The sequence below is a fragment of the Rhinoderma darwinii genome (genome assembly GCF_050947455.1).
Source record: "Rhinoderma darwinii isolate aRhiDar2 chromosome 5 unlocalized genomic scaffold, aRhiDar2.hap1 SUPER_5_unloc_6, whole genome shotgun sequence".
Taxonomy (NCBI): Eukaryota; Metazoa; Chordata; class Amphibia; order Anura; family Rhinodermatidae; genus Rhinoderma; species Rhinoderma darwinii.
Window position 1 is genome coordinate 297335 of NW_027461819.1, and position 20308 is coordinate 317642.

The following is a 20308-nucleotide window of genomic DNA, read 5'->3' on the forward strand; positions in this document are numbered from 1 at the left end:
AAGAAGAAGTAAGAATTGCAGTTGCAACAAAGCCTTGCTTGCCTACAAAGAGAGCAGCAATTTGGATTTGTTACTATGTTACCTAGAAGAATAACAAACTGTGCAAGGATGGAGGTTGTAGGAGCAAGGAGAAGTTGTCTGTAAAGTTGGTGGATGCCTATTTTCCATTTTGCAGTCCCTTGTCTCCCTCTTGTGGCCTCCTGGAGGCAACTAGCTGTGCAAAAAAAAGACAGCCTGGCGGCCGGCTGTTGCAGTGTTGCCCTCTCAGGCAACACTGAGTGACTGACTGAGCCTCACCGTCTTATATAAAGTTCAGACGGAACTTTGCACGTGTCATAGTGGAGCCCTCAGGATTCCAGAGCCAGCTTTCTGACATCATAATGGGGCCTCAGAGATAAAAGCCTGGGCCCAGGCAGTGTTGGTCAGTGCTGCTCAGCAGGCAGCACTGGACTGGACTGGATTACAGCTGATACAAGGTGTGAAGGAACAAGGGGTGGCTGTGGGCATGCACTTGCTGCCGCTGCCAGTGTTTATCTGCATGGCAGCAGGGCATTTGGGCGTTGCCAGGAAGGCGTTTTTATGTAGATTCCTCCTCTTTCAGCACTGCATTGTGGTGCAAGCAAAAGAAGCAAATCCTGTCTGGCTTCCTCTCCGGCCTTTATTCACCTCCCGTGTAGCTGTGAGTGTGTGAGCCTGCAGGGCCCCATGGAATTGCCTAGAAGTAGGCTGAATCGCTGCAAGGGCTGAACAGCAGTATCGGGCAGGCTCGGGCAACGCGCGGCCCGTTCGGGTTATCGCTTCTCGGCCTTTTGGCTAAGATCAAGTGTAGTATCTGTTCTTATCAGTTTAATATCTGATACGTCCCCTATCTGGGGACCATATATTAAATGGATTTTTAGAACAGGGAGATGGAAATAGAGCTTGCTCTGTCCACTCCACGCATTGACCTGGTATTGCAGTATTTCCAGGACCGGTGCACCCTTTCCTTATGTGTTGACTAAAAGCAGATTCCAAAAGTGTTTTTTGTCTTTGCTATTGTTTCTGTCTTTCTGAAGGGATCTCCCCTTTTAATCCCATTATTTCAACACCTGTTGGACAATGCATGAGTGATAATGAGCTCATTGATTAAATGCAATTAATGAATAGATTGCCACCTCTTGTTGTGTGTCGTCTGTGTTTCTGTGTTTCCGGCATTTCACATTGGAACACCTCATTCACCTTCCTTGTCTTCTCTCCGCCCTCCCTTTTAGGTAAGTTAAAGAGCTGCACCTGAGCCAGCCACTGATTGATTGATTGATTGATTGATTGATTGATTGATTGATTGATGCAGCACAACAGTCAAATAGTGGAGTGGAGTAGGGGAACAGCAAACAGCCAATAAAGCAGCCCGCCCGCTCGCCTGCCCGCCACAATGGACCTACCTGTGTACACTAGATGGATGTGATGGAATGTACTGTCGTCCCTACATTTCAAGAAGAAGTAAGAATTGCAGTTGCAACAAAGCCTTGCTTGCCTACAAAGAGAGCAGCAATTTGGATTTGTTACTATGTTACCTAGAAGAATAACAAACTGTGCAAGGATGGAGGTTGTAGGAGCAAGGAGAAGTTGTCTGTAAAGTTGGTGGATGCCTATTTTCCATTTTGCAGTCCCTTGTCTCCCTCTTGTGGCCTCCTGGAGGCAACTAGCTGTGCAAAAAAAAGACAGCCTGGCGGCCGGCTGTTGCAGTGTTGCCCTCTCAGGCAACACTGAGTGACTGACTGAGCCTCACCGTCTTATATAAAGTTCAGACGGAACTTTGCACGTGTCATAGTGGAGCCCTCAGGATTCCAGAGCCAGCTTTCTGACATCATAATGGGGCCTCAGAGATAAAAGCCTGGGCCCAGGCAGTGTTGGTCAGTGCTGCTCAGCAGGCAGCACTGGACTGGACTGGATTACAGCTGATACAAGGTGTGAAGGAACAAGGGGTGGCTGTGGGCATGCATTTGCTGCCGCTGCCAGTGTTTATCTGCATGGCAGCAGGGCATTTGGGCGTTGCCAGGAAGGCGTTTTTATGTAGATTCCTCCTCTTTCAGCACTGCATTGTGGTGCAAGCAAAAGAAGCAAATCCTGTCTGGCTTCCTCTCCGGCCTTTATTCACCTCCCGTGTAGCTGTGAGTGTGTGAGCCTGCAGGGCCCCATGGAATTGCCTAGAAGTAGGCTGAATCGCTGCAAGGGCTGAACAGCAGTATCGGGCAGGCTCGGGCAACGCGCGGCCCGTTCGGGTTATCGCTTCTCGGCCTTTTGGCTAAGATCAAGTGTAGTATCTGTTCTTATCAGTTTAATATCTGATACGTCCCCTATCTGGGGACCATATATTAAATGGATTTTTAGAACAGGGAGATGGAAATAGAGCTTGCTCTGTCCACTCCACGCATTGACCTGGTATTGCAGTATTTCCAGGACCGGTGCACCCTTTCCTTATGTGTTGACTAAAAGCAGATTCCAAAAGTGTTTTTTGTCTTTGCTATTGTTTCTGTCTTTCTGAAGGGATCTCCCCTTTTAATCCCATTATTTCAACACCTGTTGGACAATGCATGAGTGATAATGAGCTCATTGATTAAATGCAATTAATGAATAGATTGCCACCTCTTGTTGTGTGTCGTCTGTGTTTCTGTGTTTCCGGCATTTCACATTGGAACACCTCATTCACCTTCCTTGTCTTCTCTCCGCCCTCCCTTTTAGGTAAGTTAAAGAGCTGCACCTGAGCCAGCCACTGATTGATTGATTGATTGATTGATTGATTGATTGATTGATTGATTGATGCAGCACAACAGTCAAATAGTGGAGTGGAGTAGGGGAACAGCAAACAGCCAATAAAGCAGCCCGCCCGCTCGCCTGCCCGCCACAATGGACCTACCTGTGTACACTAGATGGATGTGATGGAATGTACTGTCGTCCCTACATTTCAAGAAGAAGTAAGAATTGCAGTTGCAACAAAGCCTTGCTTGCCTACAAAGAGAGCAGCAATTTGGATTTGTTACTATGTTACCTAGAAGAATAACAAACTGTGCAAGGATGGAGGTTGTAGGAGCAAGGAGAAGTTGTCTGTAAAGTTGGTGGATGCCTATTTTCCATTTTGCAGTCCCTTGTCTCCCTCTTGTGGCCTCCTGGAGGCAACTAGCTGTGCAAAAAAAAGACAGCCTGGCGGCCGGCTGTTGCAGTGTTGCCCTCTCAGGCAACACTGAGTGACTGACTGAGCCTCACCGTCTTATATAAAGTTCAGACGGAACTTTGCACGTGTCATAGTGGAGCCCTCAGGATTCCAGAGCCAGCTTTCTGACATCATAATGGGGCCTCAGAGATAAAAGCCTGGGCCCAGGCAGTGTTGGTCAGTGCTGCTCAGCAGGCAGCACTGGACTGGACTGGATTACAGCTGATACAAGGTGTGAAGGAACAAGGGGTGGCTGTGGGCATGCACTTGCTGCCGCTGCCAGTGTTTATCTGCATGGCAGCAGGGCATTTGGGCGTTGCCAGGAAGGCGTTTTTATGTAGATTCCTCCTCTTTCAGCACTGCATTGTGGTGCAAGCAAAAGAAGCAAATCCTGTCTGGCTTCCTCTCCGGCCTTTATTCACCTCCCGTGTAGCTGTGAGTGTGTGAGCCTGCAGGGCCCCATGGAATTGCCTAGAGGTAGGCTGAATCGCTGCAAGGGCTGAACAGCAGTATCGGGCAGGCTCGGGCAACGCGCGGCCCGTTCGGGTTATCGCTTCTCGGCCTTTTGGCTAAGATCAAGTGTAGTATCTGTTCTTATCAGTTTAATATCTGATACGTCCCCTATCTGGGGACCATATATTAAATGGATTTTTAGAACAGGGAGATGGAAATAGAGCTTGCTCTGTCCACTCCACGCATTGACCTGGTATTGCAGTATTTCCAGGACCGGTGCACCCTTTCCTTATGTATTGACTAAAAGCAGATTCCAAAAGTGTTTTTTGTCTTTGCTATTGTTTCTGTCTTTCTGAAGGGATCTCCCCTTTTAATCCCATTATTTCAACACCTGTTGGACAATGCATGAGTGATAATGAGCTCATTGATTAAATGCAATTAATGAATAGATTGCCACCTCTTGTTGTGTGTCGTCTGTGTTTCTGTGTTTCCGGCATTTCACATTGGAACACCTCATTCACCTTCCTTGTCTTCTCTCCGCCCTCCCTTTTAGGTAAGTTAAAGAGCTGCACCTGAGCCAGCCACTGATTGATTGATTGATTGATTGATTGATTGATTGATTGATTGATTGATTGATTGATTGATGCAGCACAACAGTCAAATAGTGGAGTGGAGTAGGGGAACAGCAAACAGCCAATAAAGCAGCCCGCCCGCTCGCCTGCCCGCCACAATGGACCTACCTGTGTACACTAGATGGATGTGATGGAATGTACTGTCGTCCCTACATTTCAAGAAGAAGTAAGAATTGCAGTTGCAACAAAGCCTTGCTTGCCTACAAAGAGAGCAGCAATTTGGATTTGTTACTATGTTACCTAGAAGAATAACAAACTGTGCAAGGATGGAGGTTGTAGGAGCAAGGAGAAGTTGTCTGTAAAGTTGGTGGATGCCTATTTTCCATTTTGCAGTCCCTTGTCTCCCTCTTGTGGCCTCCTGGAGGCAACTAGCTGTGCAAAAAAAAGACAGCCTGGCGGCCGGCTGTTGCAGTGTTGCCCTCTCAGGCAACACTGAGTGACTGACTGAACCTCACCGTCTTATATAAAGTTCAGACGGAACTTTGCACGTGTCATAGTGGAGCCCTCAGGATTCCAGAGCCAGCTTTCTGACATCATAATGGGGCCTCAGAGATAAAAGCCTGGGCCCAGGCAGTGTTGGTCAGTGCTGCTCAGCAGGCAGCACTGGACTGGACTGGATTACAGCTGATACAAGGTGTGAAGGAACAAGGGGTGGCTGTGGGCATGCACTTGCTGCCGCTGCCAGTGTTTATCTGCATGGCAGCAGGGCATTTGGGCGTTGCCAGGAAGGCGTTTTTATGTAGATTCCTCCTCTTTCAGCACTGCATTGTGGTGCAAGCAAAAGAAGCAAATCCTGTCTGGCTTCCTCTCCGGCCTTTATTCACCTCCCGTGTAGCTGTGAGTGTGTGAGCCTGCAGGGCCCCATGGAATTGCCTAGAAGTAGGCTGAATCGCTGCAAGGGCTGAACAGCAGTATCGGGCAGGCTCGGGCAACGCGCGGCCCGTTCGGGTTATCGCTTCTCGGCCTTTTGGCTAAGATCAAGTGTAGTATCTGTTCTTATCAGTTTAATATCTGATACGTCCCCTATCTGGGGACCATATATTAAATGGATTTTTAGAACAGGGAGATGGAAATAGAGCTTGCTCTGTCCACTCCACGCATTGACCTGGTATTGCAGTATTTCCAGGACCGGTGCACCCTTTCCTTATGTGTTGACTAAAAGCAGATTCCAAAAGTGTTTTTTGTCTTTGCTATTGTTTCTGTCTTTCTGAAGGGATCTCCCCTTTTAATCCCATTATTTCAACACCTGTTGGACAATGCATGAGTGATAATGAGCTCATTGATTAAATGCAATTAATGAATAGATTGCCACCTCTTGTTGTGTGTCGTCTGTGTTTCTGTGTTTCCGGCATTTCACATTGGAACACCTCATTCACCTTCCTTGTCTTCTCTCCGCCCTCCCTTTTAGGTAAGTTAAAGAGCTGCACCTGAGCCAGCCACTGATTGATTGATTGATTGATTGATTGATTGATTGATTGATTGATTGATTGATTGATTGATTGATGCAGCACAACAGTCAAATAGTGGAGTGGAGTAGGGGAACAGCAAACAGCCAATAAAGCAGCCCGCCCGCTCGCCTGCCCGCCACAATGGACCTACCTGTGTACACTAGATGGATGTGATGGAATGTACTGTCGTCCCTACATTTCAAGAAGAAGTAAGAATTGCAGTTGCAACAAAGCCTTGCTTGCCTACAAAGAGAGCAGCAATTTGGATTTGTTACTATGTTACCTAGAAGAATAACAAACTGTGCAAGGATGGAGGTTGTAGGAGCAAGGAGAAGTTGTCTGTAAAGTTGGTGGATGCCTATTTTCCATTTTGCAGTCCCTTGTCTCCCTCTTGTGGCCTCCTGGAGGCAACTAGCTGTGCAAAAAAAAGACAGCCTGGCGGCCGGCTGTTGCAGTGTTGCCCTCTCAGGCAACACTGAGTGACTGACTGAGCCTCACCGTCTTATATAAAGTTCAGACGGAACTTTGCACGTGTCATAGTGGAGCCCTCAGGATTCCAGAGCCAGCTTTCTGACATCATAATGGGGCCTCAGAGATAAAAGCCTGGGCCCAGGCAGTGTTGGTCAGTGCTGCTCAGCAGGCAGCACTGGACTGGACTGGATTACAGCTGATACAAGGTGTGAAGGAACAAGGGGTGGCTGTGGGCATGCACTTGCTGCCGCTGCCAGTGTTTATCTGCATGGCAGCAGGGCATTTGGGCGTTGCCAGGAAGGCGTTTTTATGTAGATTCCTCCTCTTTCAGCACTGCATTGTGGTGCAAGCAAAAGAAGCAAATCCTGTCTGGCTTCCTCTCCGGCCTTTATTCACCTCCCGTGTAGCTGTGAGTGTGTGAGCCTGCAGGGCCCCATGGAATTGCCTAGAAGTAGGCTGAATCGCTGCAAGGGCTGAACAGCAGTATCGGGCAGGCTCGGGCAACGCGCGGCCCGTTCGGGTTATCGCTTCTCGGCCTTTTGGCTAAGATCAAGTGTAGTATCTGTTCTTATCAGTTTAATATCTGATACGTCCCCTATCTGGGGACCATATATTAAATGGATTTTTAGAACAGGGAGATGGAAATAGAGCTTGCTCTGTCCACTCCACGCATTGACCTGGTATTGCAGTATTTCCAGGAGCGGTGCACCCTTTCCTTATGTGTTGACTAAAAGCAGATTCCAAAAGTGTTTTTTTGTCTTTGCTATTGTTTCTGTCTTTCTGAAGGGATCTCCCCTTTTAATCCCATTATTTCAACACCTGTTGGACAATGCATGAGTGATAATGAGCTCATTGATTAAATGCAATTAATGAATAGATTGCCACCTCTTGTTGTGTGTCGTCTGTGTTTCTGTGTTTCCGGCATTTCACATTGGAACACCTCATTCACCTTCCTTGTCTTCTCTCCGCCCTCCCTTTTAGGTAAGTTAAAGAGCTGCACCTGAGCCAGCCACTGATGTATTGATTGATTGATTGATTGATTTATTGATTGATTGATTGATTGATTGATGCAGCACAACAGTCAAATAGTGGAGTGGAGTAGGGGAACAGCAAACAGCCAATAAAGCAGCCCGCCCGCTCGCCTGCCCGCCACAATGGACCTACCTGTGTACACTAGATGGATGTGATGGAATGTACTGTCGTCCCTACATTTCAAGAAGAAGTAAGAATTGCAGTTGCAACAAAGCCTTGCTTGCCTACAAAGAGAGCAGCAATTTGGATTTGTTACTATGTTACCTAGAAGAATAACAAACTGTGCAAGGATGGAGGTTGTAGGAGCAAGGAGAAGTTGTCTGTAAAGTTGGTGGATGCCTATTTTCCATTTTGCAGTCCCTTGTCTCCCTCTTGTGGCCTCCTGGAGGCAACTAGCTGTGCAAAAAAAAGACAGCCTGGCGGCCGGCTGTTGCAGTGTTGCCCTCTCAGGCAACACTGAGTGACTGACTGAGCCTCACCGTCTTATATAAAGTTCAGACGGAACTTTGCACGTGTCATAGTGGAGCCCTCAGGATTCCAGAGCCAGCTTTCTGACATCATAATGGGGCCTCAGAGATAAAAGCCTGGGCCCAGGCAGTGTTGGTCAGTGCTGCTCAGCAGGCAGCACTGGACTGGACTGGATTACAGCTGATACAAGGTGTGAAGGAACAAGGGGTGGCTGTGGGCATGCACTTGCTGCCGCTGCCAGTGTTTATCTGCATGGCAGCAGGGCATTTGGGCGTTGCCAGGAAGGCGTTTTTATGTAGATTCCTCCTCTTTCAGCACTGCATTGTGGTGCAAGCAAAAGAAGCAAATCCTGTCTGGCTTCCTCTCCGGCCTTTATTCACCTCCCGTGTAGCTGTGAGTGTGTGAGCCTGCAGGGCCCCATGGAATTGCCTAGAAGTAGGCTGAATCGCTGCAAGGGCTGAACAGCAGTATCGGGCAGGCTCGGGCAACGCGCGGCCCGTTCGGGTTATCGCTTCTCGGCCTTTTGGCTAAAATCAAGTGTAGTATCTGTTCTTATCAGTTTAATATCTGATACGTCCCCTATCTGGGGACCATATATTAAATGGATTTTTAGAACAGGGAGATGGAAATAGAGCTTGCTCTGTCCACTCCACGCATTGACCTGGTATTGCAGTATTTCCAGGACCGGTGCACCCTTTCCTTATGTGTTGACTAAAAGCAGATTCCAAAAGTGTTTTTTGTCTTTGCTATTGTTTCTGTCTTTCTGAAGGGATCTCCCCTTTTAATCCCATTATTTCAACACCTGTTGGACAATGCATGAGTGATAATGAGCTCATTGATTAAATGCAATTAATGAATAGATTGCCACCTCTTGTTGTGTGTCGTCTGTGTTTCTGTGTTTCCGGCATTTCACATTGGAACACCTCATTCACCTTCCTTGTCTTCTCTCCGCCCTCCCTTTTAGGTAAGTTAAAGAGCTGCACCTGAGCCAGCCACTGATTGATTGATTGATTGATTGATTGATTGATTGATTGATTGATTGATTGATTGATGCAGCACAACAGTCAAATAGTGGAGTGGAGTAGGGGAACAGCAAACAGCCAATAAAGCAGCCCGCCCGCTCGCCTGCCCGCCACAATGGACCTACCTGTGTACACTAGATGGATGTGATGGAATGTACTGTCGTCCCTACATTTCAAGAAGAAGTAAGAATTGCAGTTGCAACAAAGCCTTGCTTGCCTACAAAGAGAGCAGCAATTTGGATTTGTTACTATGTTACCTAGAAGAATAACAAACTGTGCAAGGATGGAGGTTGTAGGAGCAAGGAGAAGTTGTCTGTAAAGTTGGTGGATGCCTATTTTCCATTTTGCAGTCCCTTGTCTCCCTCTTGTGGCCTCCTGGAGGCAACTAGCTGTGCAAAAAAAAGACAGCCTGGCGGCCGGCTGTTGCAGTGTTGCCCTCTCAGGCAACACTGAGTGACTGACTGAGCCTCACCGTCTTATATAAAGTTCAGACGGAACTTTGCACGTGTCATAGTGGAGCCCTCAGGATTCCAGAGCCAGCTTTCTGACATCATAATGGGGCCTCAGAGATAAAAGCCTGGGCCCAGGCAGTGTTGGTCAGTGCTGCTCAGCAGGCAGCACTGGACTGGACTGGATTACAGCTGATACAAGGTGTGAAGGAACAAGGGGTGGCTGTGGGCATGCACTTGCTGCCGCTGCCAGTGTTTATCTGCATGGCAGCAGGGCATTTGGGCGTTGCCAGGAAGGCGTTTTTATGTAGATTCCTCCTCTTTCAGCACTGCATTGTGGTGCAAGCAAAAGAAGCAAATCCTGTCTGGCTTCCTCTCCGGCCTTTATTCACCTCCCGTGTAGCTGTGAGTGTGTGAGCCTGCAGGGCCCCATGGAATTGCCTAGAAGTAGGCTGAATCGCTGCAAGGGCTGAACAGCAGTATCGGGCAGGCTCGGGCAACGCGCGGCCCGTTCGGGTTATCGCTTCTCGGCCTTTTGGCTAAGATCAAGTGTAGTATCTGTTCTTATCAGTTTAATATCTGATACGTCCCCTATCTGGGGACCATATATTAAATGGATTTTTAGAACAGGGAGATGGAAATAGAGCTTGCTCTGTCCACTCCACGCATTGACCTGGTATTGCAGTATTTCCAGGACCGGTGCACCCTTTCCTTATGTGTTGACTAAAAGCAGATTCCAAAAGTGTTTTTTGTCTTTGCTATTGTTTCTGTCTTTCTGAAGGGATCTCCCCTTTTAATCCCATTATTTCAACACCTGTTGGACAATGCATGAGTGATAATGAGCTCATTGATTAAATGCAATTAATGAATAGATTGCCACCTCTTGTTGTGTGTCGTCTGTGTTTCTGTGTTTCCGGCATTTCACATTGGAACACCTCATTCACCTTCCTTGTCTTCTCTCCGCCCTCCCTTTTAGGTAAGTTAAAGAGCTGCACCTGAGCCAGCCACTGATTGATTGATTGATTGATTGATTGATTGATTGATTGATTGATTGATTGATTGATGCAGCACAACAGTCAAATAGTGGAGTGGAGTAGGGGAACAGCAAACAGCCAATAAAGCAGCCCGCCCGCTCGCCTGCCCGCCACAATGGACCTACCTGTGTACACTAGATGGATGTGATGGAATGTACTATCGTCCCTACATTTCAAGAAGAAGTAAGAATTGCAGTTGCAACAAAGCCTTGCTTGCCTACAAAGAGAGCAGCAATTTGGATTTGTTACTATGTTACCTAGAAGAATAACAAACTGTGCAAGGATGGAGGTTGTAGGAGCAAGGAGAAGTTGTCTGTAAAGTTGGTGGATGCCTATTTTCCATTTTGCAGTCCCTTGTCTCCCTCTTGTGGCCTCCTGGAGGCAACTAGCTGTGCAAAAAAAAGACAGCCTGGCGGCCGGCTGTTGCAGTGTTGCCCTCTCAGGCAACACTGAGTGACTGACTGAGCCTCACCGTCTTATATAAAGTTCAGACGGAACTTTGCACGTGTCATAGTGGAGCCCTCAGGATTCCAGAGCCAGCTTTCTGACATCATAATGGGGCCTCAGAGATAAAAGCCTGGGCCCAGGCAGTGTTGGTCAGTGCTGCTCAGCAGGCAGCACTGGACTGGACTGGATTACAGCTGATACAAGGTGTGAAGGAACAAGGGGTGGCTGTGGGCATGCACTTGCTGCCGCTGCCAGTGTTTATCTGCATGGCAGCAGGGCATTTGGGCGTTGCCAGGAAGGCGTTTTTATGTAGATTCCTCCTCTTTCAGCACTGCATTGTGGTGCAAGCAAAAGAAGCAAATCCTGTCTGGCTTCCTCTCCGGCCTTTATTCACCTCCCGTGTAGCTGTGAGTGTGTGAGCCTGCAGGGCCCCATGGAATTGCCTAGAAGTAGGCTGAATCGCTGCAAGGGCTGAACAGCAGTATCGGGCAGGCTCGGGCAACGCGCGGCCCGTTCGGGTTATCGCTTCTCGGCCTTTTGGCTAAGATCAAGTGTAGTATCTGTTCTTATCAGTTTAATATCTGATACGTCCCCTATCTGGGGACCATATATTAAATGGATTTTTAGAACAGGGAGATGGAAATAGAGCTTGCTCTGTCCACTCCACGCATTGACCTGGTATTGCAGTATTTCCAGGACCGGTGCACCCTTTCCTTATGTGTTGACTAAAAGCAGATTCCAAAAGTGTTTTTTGTCTTTGCTATTGTTTCTGTCTTTCTGAAGGGATCTCCCCTTTTAATCCCATTATTTCAACACCTGTTGGACAATGCATGAGTGATAATGAGCTCATTGATTAAATGCAATTAATGAATAGATTGCCACCTCTTGTTGTGTGTCGTCTGTGTTTCTGTGTTTCCGGCATTTCACATTGGAACACCTCATTCACCTTCCTTGTCTTCTCTCCGCCCTCCCTTTTAGGTAAGTTAAAGAGCTGCACCTGAGCCAGCCACTGATTGATTGATTGATTGATTGATTGATTGATTGATTGATTGATTGATTGATTGATTGCAGCACAACAGTCAAATAGTGGAGTGGAGTAGGGGAACAGCAAACAGCCAATAAAGCAGCCCGCCCGCTCGCCTGCCCGCCACAATGGACCTACCTGTGTACACTAGATGGATGTGATGGAATGTACTGTCGTCCCTACATTTCAAGAAGAAGTAAGAATTGCAGTTGCAACAAAGCCTTGCTTGCCTACAAAGAGAGCAGCAATTTGGATTTGTTACTATGTTACCTAGAAGAATAACAAACTGTGCAAGGATGGAGGTTGTAGGAGCAAGGAGAAGTTGTCTGTAAAGTTGGTGGATGCCTATTTTCCATTTTGCAGTCCCTTGTCTCCCTCTTGTGGCCTCCTGGAGGCAACTAGCTGTGCAAAAAAAAGACAGCCTGGCGGCCGGCTGTTGCAGTGTTGCCCTCTCAGGCAACACTGAGTGACTGACTGAGCCTCACCGTCTTATATAAAGTTCAGACGGAACTTTGCACGTGTCATAGTGGAGCCCTCAGGATTCCAGAGCCAGCTTTCTGACATCATAATGGGGCCTCAGAGATAAAAGCCTGGGCCCAGGCAGTGTTGGTCAGTGCTGCTCAGCAGGCAGCACTGGACTGGACTGGATTACAGCTGATACAAGGTGTGAAGGAACAAGGGGTGGCTGTGGGCATGCACTTGCTGCCGCTGCCAGTGTTTATCTGCATGGCAGCAGGGCATTTGGGCGTTGCCAGGAAGGCGTTTTTATGTAGATTCCTCCTCTTTCAGCACTGCATTGTGGTGCAAGCAAAAGAAGCAAATCCTGTCTGGCTTCCTCTCCGGCCTTTATTCACCTCCCGTGTAGCTGTGAGTGTGTGAGCCTGCAGGGCCCCATGGAAATGCCTAGAAGTAGGCTGAATCGCTGCAAGGGCTGAACAGCAGTATCGGGCAGGCTCGGGCAACGCGCGGCCCGTTCGGGTTATCGCTTCTCGGCCTTTTGGCTAAGATCAAGTGTAGTATCTGTTCTTATCAGTTTAATATCTGATACGTCCCCTATCTGGGGACCATATATTAAATGGATTTTTAGAACAGGGAGATGGAAATAGAGCTTGCTCTGTCCACTCCACGCATTGACCTGGTATTGCAGTATTTCCAGGACCGGTGCACCCTTTCCTTATGTGTTGACTAAAAGCAGATTCCAAAAGTGTTTTTTGTCTTTGCTATTGTTTCTGTCTTTCTGAAGGGATCTCCCCTTTTAATCCCATTATTTCAACACCTGTTGGACAATGCATGAGTGATAATGAGCTCATTGATTAAATGCAATTAATGAATAGATTGCCACCTCTTGTTGTGTGTCGTCTGTGTTTCTGTGTTTCCGGCATTTCACATTGGAACACCTCATTCACCTTCCTTGTCTTCTCTCCGCCCTCCCTTTTAGGTAAGTTAAAGAGCTGCACCTGAGCCAGCCACTGATTGATTGATTGATTGATTGATTGATTGATTGATTGATTGATTGATTGATTGATGCAGCACAACAGTCAAATAGTGGAGTGGAGTAGGGGAACAGCAAACAGCCAATAAAGCAGCCCGCCCGCTCGCCTGCCCGCCACAATGGACCTACCTGTGTACACTAGATGGATGTGATGGAATGTACTGTCGTCCCTACATTTCAAGAAGAAGTAAGAATTGCAGTTGCAACAAAGCCTTGCTTGCCTACAAAGAGAGCAGCAATTTGGATTTGTTACTATGTTACCTAGAAGAATAACAAACTGTGCAAGGATGGAGGTTGTAGGAGCAAGGAGAAGTTGTCTGTAAAGTTGGTGGATGCCTATTTTCCATTTTGCAGTCCCTTGTCTCCCTCTTGTGGCCTCCTGGAGGCAACTAGCTGTGCAAAAAAAAGACAGCCTGGCGGCCGGCTGTTGCAGTGTTGCCCTCTCAGGCAACACTGAGTGACTGACTGAGCCTCACCGTCTTATATAAAGTTCAGACGGAACTTTGCACGTGTCATAGTGGAGCCCTCAGGATTCCAGAGCCAGCTTTCTGACATCATAATGGGGCCTCAGAGATAAAAGCCTGGGCCCAGGCAGTGTTGGTCAGTGCTGCTCAGCAGGCAGCACTGGACTGGACTGGATTACAGCTGATACAAGGTGTGAAGGAACAAGGGGTGGCTGTGGGCATGCACTTGCTGCCGCTGCCAGTGTTTATCTGCATGGCAGCAGGGCATTTGGGCGTTGCCAGGAAGGCGTTTTTATGTAGATTCCTCCTCTTTCAGCACTGCATTGTGGTGCAAGCAAAAGAAGCAAATCCTGTCTGGCTTCCTCTCCGGCCTTTATTCACCTCCCGTGTAGCTGTGAGTGTGTGAGCCTGCAGGGCCCCATGGAATTGCCTAGAAGTAGGCTGAATCGCTGCAAGGGCTGAACAGCAGTATCGGGCAGGCTCGGGCAACGCGCGGCCCGTTCGGGTTATCGCTTCTCGGCCTTTTGGCTAAGATCAAGTGTAGTATCTGTTCTTATCAGTTTAATATCTGATACGTCCCCTATCTGGGGACCATATATTAAATGGATTTTTAGAACAGGGAGATGGAAATAGAGCTTGCTCTGTCCACTCCACGCATTGACCTGGTATTGCAGTATTTCCAGGACCGGTGCACCCTTTCCTTATGTGTTGACTAAAAGCAGATTCCAAAAGTGTTTTTTGTCTTTGCTATTGTTTCTGTCTTTCTGAAGGGATCTCCCCTTTTAATCCCATTATTTCAACACCTGTTGGACAATGCATGAGTGATAATGAGCTCATTGATTAAATGCAATTAATGAATAGGTTTCTGTGTTTCCGGCATTTCACATTGGAACACCTCATTCACCTTCCTTGTCTTCTCTCCGCCCTCCCTTTTAGGTAAGTTAAAGAGCTGCACCTGAGCCAGCCACTGATTGATTGATTGATTGATTGATTGATTGATTGATTGATTGATTGATTGATTGATTGATTGATTGATGCAGCACAACAGTCAAATAGTGGAGTGGAGTAGGGGAACAGCAAACAGCCAATAAAGCAGCCCGCCCGCTCGCCTGCCCGCCACAATGGACCTACCTGTGTACACTAGATGGATGTGATGGAATGTACTGTCGTCCCTACATTTCAAGAAGAAGTAAGAATTGCAGTTGCAACAAAGCCTTGCTTGCCTACAAAGAGAGCAGCAATTTGGATTTGTTACTATGTTACCTAGAAGAATAACAAACTGTGCAAGGATGGAGGTTGTAGGAGCAAGGAGAAGTTGTCTGTAAAGTTGGTGGATGCCTATTTTCCATTTTGCAGTCCCTTGTCTCCCTCTTGTGGCCTCCTGGAGGCAACTAGCTGTGCAAAAAAAAGACAGCCTGGCGGCCGGCTGTTGCAGTGTTGCCCTCTCAGGCAACACTGAGTGACTGACTGAGCCTCACCGTCTTATATAAAGTTCAGACGGAACTTTGCACGTGTCATAGTGGAGCCCTCACGATTCCAGAGCCAGCTTTCTGACATCATAATGGGGCCTCAGAGATAAAAGCCTGGGCCCAGGCAGTGTTGGTCAGTGCTGCTCAGCAGGCAGCACTGGACTGGACTGGATTACAGCTGATACAAGGTGTGAAGGAACAAGGGGTGGCTGTGGGCATGCACTTGCTGCCGCTGCCAGTGTTTATCTGCATGGCAGCAGGGCATTTGGGCGTTGCCAGGAAGGCGTTTTTATGTAGATTCCTCCTCTTTCAGCACTGCATTGTGGTGCAAGCAAAAGAAGCAAATCCTGTCTGGCTTCCTCTCCGGCCTTTATTCACCTCCCGTGTAGCTGTGAGTGTGTGAGCCTGCAGGGCCCCATGGAATTGCCTAGAAGTAGGCTGAATCGCTGCAAGGGCTGAACAGCAGTATCGGGCAGGCTCGGGCAACGCGCGGCCCGTTCGGGTTATCGCTTCTCGGCCTTTTGGCTAAGATCAAGTGTAGTATCTGTTCTTATCAGTTTAATATCTGATACGTCCCCTATCTGGGGACCATATATTAAATGGATTTTTAGAACAGGGAGATGGAAATAGAGCTTGCTCTGTCCACTCCACGCATTGACCTGGTATTGCAGTATTTCCAGGACCGGTGCACCCTTTCCTTATGTGTTGACTAAAAGCAGATTCCAAAAGTGTTTTTTGTCTTTGCTATTGTTTCTGTCTTTCTGAAGGGATCTCCCCTTTTAATCCCATTATTTCAACACCTGTTGGACAATGCATGAGTGATAATGAGCTCATTGATTAAATGCAATTAATGAATAGATTGCCACCTCTTGTTGTGTGTCGTCTCTGTTTCTGTGTTTCCGGCATTTCACATTGGAACACCTCATTCACCTTCCTTGTCTTCTCTCCGCCCTCCCTTTTAGGTAAGTTAAAGAGCTGCACCTGAGCCAGCCACTGATTGATTGATTGATTGATTGATTGATTGATTGATTGATTGATTGATTGATTGATTGATTGATTGATTGATGCAGCACAACAGTCAAATAGTGGAGTGGAGTAGGGGAACAGCAAACAGCCAATAAAGCAGCCCGCCCGCTCGCCTGCCCGCCACAATGGACCTACCTGTGTACACTAGATGGATGTGATGGAATGTACTGTCGTCCCTACATTTCAAGAAGAAGTAAGAATTGCAGTTGCAACAAAGCCTTGCTTGCCTACAAAGAGAGCAGCAATTTGGATTTGTTACTATGTTACCTAGAAGAATAACAAACTGTGCAAGGATGGAGGTTGTAGGAGCAAGGAGAAGTTGTCTGTAAAGTTGGTGGATGCCTATTTTCCATTTTGCAGTCCCTTGTCTCCCTCTTGTGGCCTCCTGGAGGCAACTAGCTGTGCAAAAAAAAGACAGCCTGGCGGCCGGCTGTTGCAGTGTTGCCCTCTCAGGCAACACTGAGTGACTGACTGAGCCTCACCGTCTTATATAAAGTTCAGACGGAACTTTGCACGTGTCATAGTGGAGCCCTCAGGATTCCAGAGCCAGCTTTCTGACATCATAATGGGGCCTCAGAGATAAAAGCCTGGGCCCAGGCAGTGTTGGTCAGTGCTGCTCAGCAGGCAGCACTGGACTGGACTGGATTACAGCTGATACAAGGTGTGAAGGAACAAGGGGTGGCTGTGGGCATGCACTTGCTGCCGCTGCCAGTGTTTATCTGCATGGCAGCAGGGCATTTGGGCGTTGCCAGGAAGGCGTTTTTATGTAGATTCCTCCTCTTTCAGCACTGCATTGTGGTGCAAGCAAAAGAAGCAAATCCTGTCTGGCTTCCTCTCCGGCCTTTATTCACCTCCCGTGTAGCTGTGAGTGTGTGAGCCTGCAGGGCCCCATGGAATTGCCTAGAAGTAGGCTGAATCGCTGCAAGGGCTGAACAGCAGTATCGGGCAGGCTCGGGCAACGCGCGGCCCGTTCGGGTTATCGCTTCTCGGCCTTTTGGCTAAGATCAAGTGTAGTATCTGTTCTTATCAGTTTAATATCTGATACGTCCCCTATCTGGGGACCATATATTAAATGGATTTTTAGAACAGGGAGATGGAAATAGAGCTTGCTCTGTCCACTCCACGCATTGACCTGGTATTGCAGTATTTCCAGGACCGGTGCACCCTTTCCTTATGTGTTGACTAAAAGCAGATTCCAAAAGTGTTTTTTGTCTTTGCTATTGTTTCTGTCTTTCTGAAGGGATCTCCCCTTTTAATCCCATTATTTCAACACCTGTTGGACAATGCATGAGTGATAATGAGCTCATTGATTAAATGCAATTAATGAATAGATTGCCACCTCTTGTTGTGTGTCGTCTGTGTTTCTGTGTTTCCGGCATTTCACATTGGAACACCTCATTCACCTTCCTTGTCTTCTCTCCGCAGTTAAAGAGCTGCACCTGAGCCAGCCACTGATTGATTGATTGATTGATTGATTGATTGATTGATTGATTGATTGATTGATTGCAGCACAACAGTCAAATAGTGGAGTGGAGTAGGGGAACAGCAAACAGCCAATAAAGCAGCCCGCCCGCTCGCCTGCCCGCCACAATGGACCTACCTGTGTACACTAGATGGATGTGATGGAATGTACTGTCGTCCCTACATTTCAAGAAGAAGTAAGAATTGCAGTTGCAACAAAGCCTTGCTTGCCTACAAAGAGAGCAGCAATTTGGATTTGTTACTATGTTACCTAGAAGAATAACAAACTGTGCAAGGATGGAGGTTGTAGGAGCAAGGAGAAGTTGTCTGTAAAGTTGGTGGATGCCTATTTTCCATTTTGCAGTCCCTTGTCTCCCTCTTGTGGCCTCCTGGAGGCAACTAGCTGTGCAAAAAAAAGACAGCCTGGCGGCCGGCTGTTGCAGTGTTGCCCTCTCAGGCAACACTGAGTGACTGACTGAGCCTCACCGTCTTATATAAAGTTCAGACGGAACTTTGCACGTGTCATAGTGGAGCCCTCAGGATTCCAGAGCCAGCTTTCTGACATCATAATGGGGCCTCAGAGATAAAAGCCTGGGCCCAGGCAGTGTTGGTCAGTGCTGCTCAGCAGGCAGCACTGGACTGGACTGGATTACAGCTGATACAAGGTGTGAAGGAACAAGGGGTGGCTGTGGGCATGCACTTGCTGCCGCTGCCAGTGTTTATCTGCATGGCAGCAGGGCATTTGGGCGTTGCCAGGAAGGCGTTTTTATGTAGATTCCTCCTCTTTCAGCACTGCATTGTGGTGCAAGCAAAAGAAGCAAATCCTGTCTGGCTTCCTCTCCGGCCTTTATTCACCTCCCGTGTAGCTGTGAGTGTGTGAGCCTGCAGGGCCCCATGGAATTGCCTAGAAGTAGGCTGAATCGCTGCAAGGGCTGAACAGCAGTATCGGGCAGGCTCGGGCAACGCGCGGCCCGTTCGGGTTATCGCTTCTCGGCCTTTTGGCTAAGATCAAGTGTAGTATCTGTTCTTATCAGTTTAATATCTGATACGTCCCCTATCTGGGGACCATATATTAAATGGATTTTTAGAACAGGGAGATGGAAATAGAGCTTGCTCTGTCCACTCCACGCATTGACCTGGTATTGCAGTATTTCCAGGACCGGTGCACCCTTTCCTTATGTGTTGACTAAAAGCAGATTCCAAAAGTGTTTTTTGTCTTTGCTATTGTTTCTGTCTTTCTGAAGGGATCTCCCCTTTTAATCCCATTATTTCAACACCTGTTGGACAATGCATGAGTGATAATGAGCTCATTGATTAAATGCAATTAATGAATAGATTGCCACCTCTTGTTGTGTGTCGTCTGTGTTTCTGTGTTTCCGGCATTTCACATTGGAACACCTCATTCACCTTCCTTGTCTTCTCTCCGCCCTCCCTTTTAGGTAAGTTAAAGAGCTGCACCTGAGCCAGCCACTGATTGATTGATTGATTGATTGATTGATTGATTGATTGATTGATTGATGCAGCACAACAGTCAAATAGTGGAGTGGAGTAGGGGAACAGCAAACAGCCAATAAAGCAGCCCGCCCGCTCCGCTCGCCTGCCCGCCACAATGGACCTACCTGTGTACACTAGATGGATGTGATGGAATGTACTGTCGTCCCTACATTTCAAGAAGAAGTAAGAATTGCAGTTGCAACAAAGCCTTGCTTGCCTACAAAGAGAGCAGCAATTTGGATTTGTTACTATGTTACCTAGAAGAATAACAAACTGTGCAAGGATGGAGGTTGTAGGAGCAAGGAGAAGTTGTCTGTAAAGTTGGTGGATGCCTATTTTCCATTTTGCAGTCCCTTGTCTCCCTCTTGTGGCCTCCTGGAGGCAACTAGCTGTGCAAAAAAAAGACAGCCTGGCGGCCGGCTGTTGCAGTGTTGCCCTCTCAGGCAACACTGAGTGACTGACTGAGCCTCACCGTCTTATATAAAGTTCAGACGGAACTTTGCACGTGTCATAGTGGAGCCCTCAGGATTCCAGAGCCAGCTTTCTGACATCATAATGGGGCCTCAGAGATAAAAGCCTGGGCCCAGGCAGTGTTGGTCAGTGCTGCTCAGCAGGCAGCACTGGACTGGACTGGATTACAGCTGATACAAGGTGTGAAGGAACAAGGGGTGGCTGTGGGCATGCACTTGCTGCCGCTGCCAGTGTTTATCTGCATGGCAGCAGGGCATTTGGGCGTTGCCAGGAAGGCGTTTTTATGTAGATTCCTCCTCTTTCAGCACTGCATTGTGGTGCAAGCAAAAGAAGCAAATCCTGTCTGGCTTCCTCTCCGGCCTTTATTCACCTCCCGTGTAGCTGTGAGTGTGTGAGCCTGCAGGGCCCCATGGAATTGCCTAGAAGTAGGCTGAATCGCTGCAAGGGCTGAACAGCAGTATCGGGCAGGCTCGGGCAACGCGCGGCCCGTTCGGGTTATCGCTTCTCGGCCTTTTGGCTAAGATCAAGTGTAGTATCTGTTCTTATCAGTTTAATATCTGATACGTCCCCTATCTGGGGACCATATATTAAATGGATTTTTAGAACAGGGAGATGGAAATAGAGCTTGCTCTGTCCACTCCACGCATTGACCTGGTATTGCAGTATTTCCAGGACCGGTGCACCCTTTCCTTATGTGTTGACTAAAAGCAGATTCCAAAAGTGTTTTTTGTCTTTGCTATTGTTTCTGTCTTTCTGAAGGG

At 47.8% G+C, this 20308-nt stretch overlaps 14 non-coding genes across 14 annotated transcripts; all 14 read left to right on the plus strand.

The window, feature by feature from the left end:
- The first annotated feature begins 793 nt into the window (after nt 1–793).
- Nucleotides 794–984, plus strand: LOC142696361 (U2 spliceosomal RNA). Its single transcript, XR_012864266.1, has one exon. It is a non-coding gene; the product is annotated as a U2 spliceosomal RNA (small nuclear RNA).
- A 1280-nt stretch (nt 985–2264) lies between these two features.
- On the plus strand, nt 2265–2455 carry LOC142696363 (U2 spliceosomal RNA). Its single transcript, XR_012864268.1, has one exon. It is a non-coding gene; the product is annotated as a U2 spliceosomal RNA (small nuclear RNA).
- Nucleotides 2456–3739: 1284 nt separating this feature from the next.
- LOC142696364 (U2 spliceosomal RNA) lies at nt 3740–3930 on the plus strand. The gene has a single exon (XR_012864269.1). It is a non-coding gene; the product is annotated as a U2 spliceosomal RNA (small nuclear RNA).
- Nucleotides 3931–5226: 1296 nt separating this feature from the next.
- LOC142696365 (U2 spliceosomal RNA) lies at nt 5227–5417 on the plus strand. Its single transcript, XR_012864270.1, has one exon. It is a non-coding gene; the product is annotated as a U2 spliceosomal RNA (small nuclear RNA).
- A 1300-nt stretch (nt 5418–6717) lies between these two features.
- LOC142696466 (U2 spliceosomal RNA) lies at nt 6718–6908 on the plus strand. The gene has a single exon (XR_012864361.1). It is a non-coding gene; the product is annotated as a U2 spliceosomal RNA (small nuclear RNA).
- A 1293-nt stretch (nt 6909–8201) lies between these two features.
- LOC142696470 (U2 spliceosomal RNA) lies at nt 8202–8392 on the plus strand. The gene has a single exon (XR_012864365.1). It is a non-coding gene; the product is annotated as a U2 spliceosomal RNA (small nuclear RNA).
- A 1292-nt stretch (nt 8393–9684) lies between these two features.
- Nucleotides 9685–9875, plus strand: LOC142696367 (U2 spliceosomal RNA). The gene has a single exon (XR_012864271.1). It is a non-coding gene; the product is annotated as a U2 spliceosomal RNA (small nuclear RNA).
- A 1292-nt stretch (nt 9876–11167) lies between these two features.
- On the plus strand, nt 11168–11358 carry LOC142696368 (U2 spliceosomal RNA). The gene has a single exon (XR_012864272.1). It is a non-coding gene; the product is annotated as a U2 spliceosomal RNA (small nuclear RNA).
- Nucleotides 11359–12651: 1293 nt separating this feature from the next.
- On the plus strand, nt 12652–12842 carry LOC142696369 (U2 spliceosomal RNA). The gene has a single exon (XR_012864273.1). It is a non-coding gene; the product is annotated as a U2 spliceosomal RNA (small nuclear RNA).
- A 1292-nt stretch (nt 12843–14134) lies between these two features.
- Nucleotides 14135–14325, plus strand: LOC142696370 (U2 spliceosomal RNA). Its single transcript, XR_012864274.1, has one exon. It is a non-coding gene; the product is annotated as a U2 spliceosomal RNA (small nuclear RNA).
- A 1275-nt stretch (nt 14326–15600) lies between these two features.
- Nucleotides 15601–15791, plus strand: LOC142696371 (U2 spliceosomal RNA). The gene has a single exon (XR_012864275.1). It is a non-coding gene; the product is annotated as a U2 spliceosomal RNA (small nuclear RNA).
- A 1308-nt stretch (nt 15792–17099) lies between these two features.
- On the plus strand, nt 17100–17290 carry LOC142696372 (U2 spliceosomal RNA). Its single transcript, XR_012864276.1, has one exon. It is a non-coding gene; the product is annotated as a U2 spliceosomal RNA (small nuclear RNA).
- A 1274-nt stretch (nt 17291–18564) lies between these two features.
- On the plus strand, nt 18565–18755 carry LOC142696373 (U2 spliceosomal RNA). Its single transcript, XR_012864277.1, has one exon. It is a non-coding gene; the product is annotated as a U2 spliceosomal RNA (small nuclear RNA).
- A 1289-nt stretch (nt 18756–20044) lies between these two features.
- LOC142696375 (U2 spliceosomal RNA) lies at nt 20045–20235 on the plus strand. Its single transcript, XR_012864279.1, has one exon. It is a non-coding gene; the product is annotated as a U2 spliceosomal RNA (small nuclear RNA).
- Nucleotides 20236–20308: the final 73 nt, after the last annotated feature.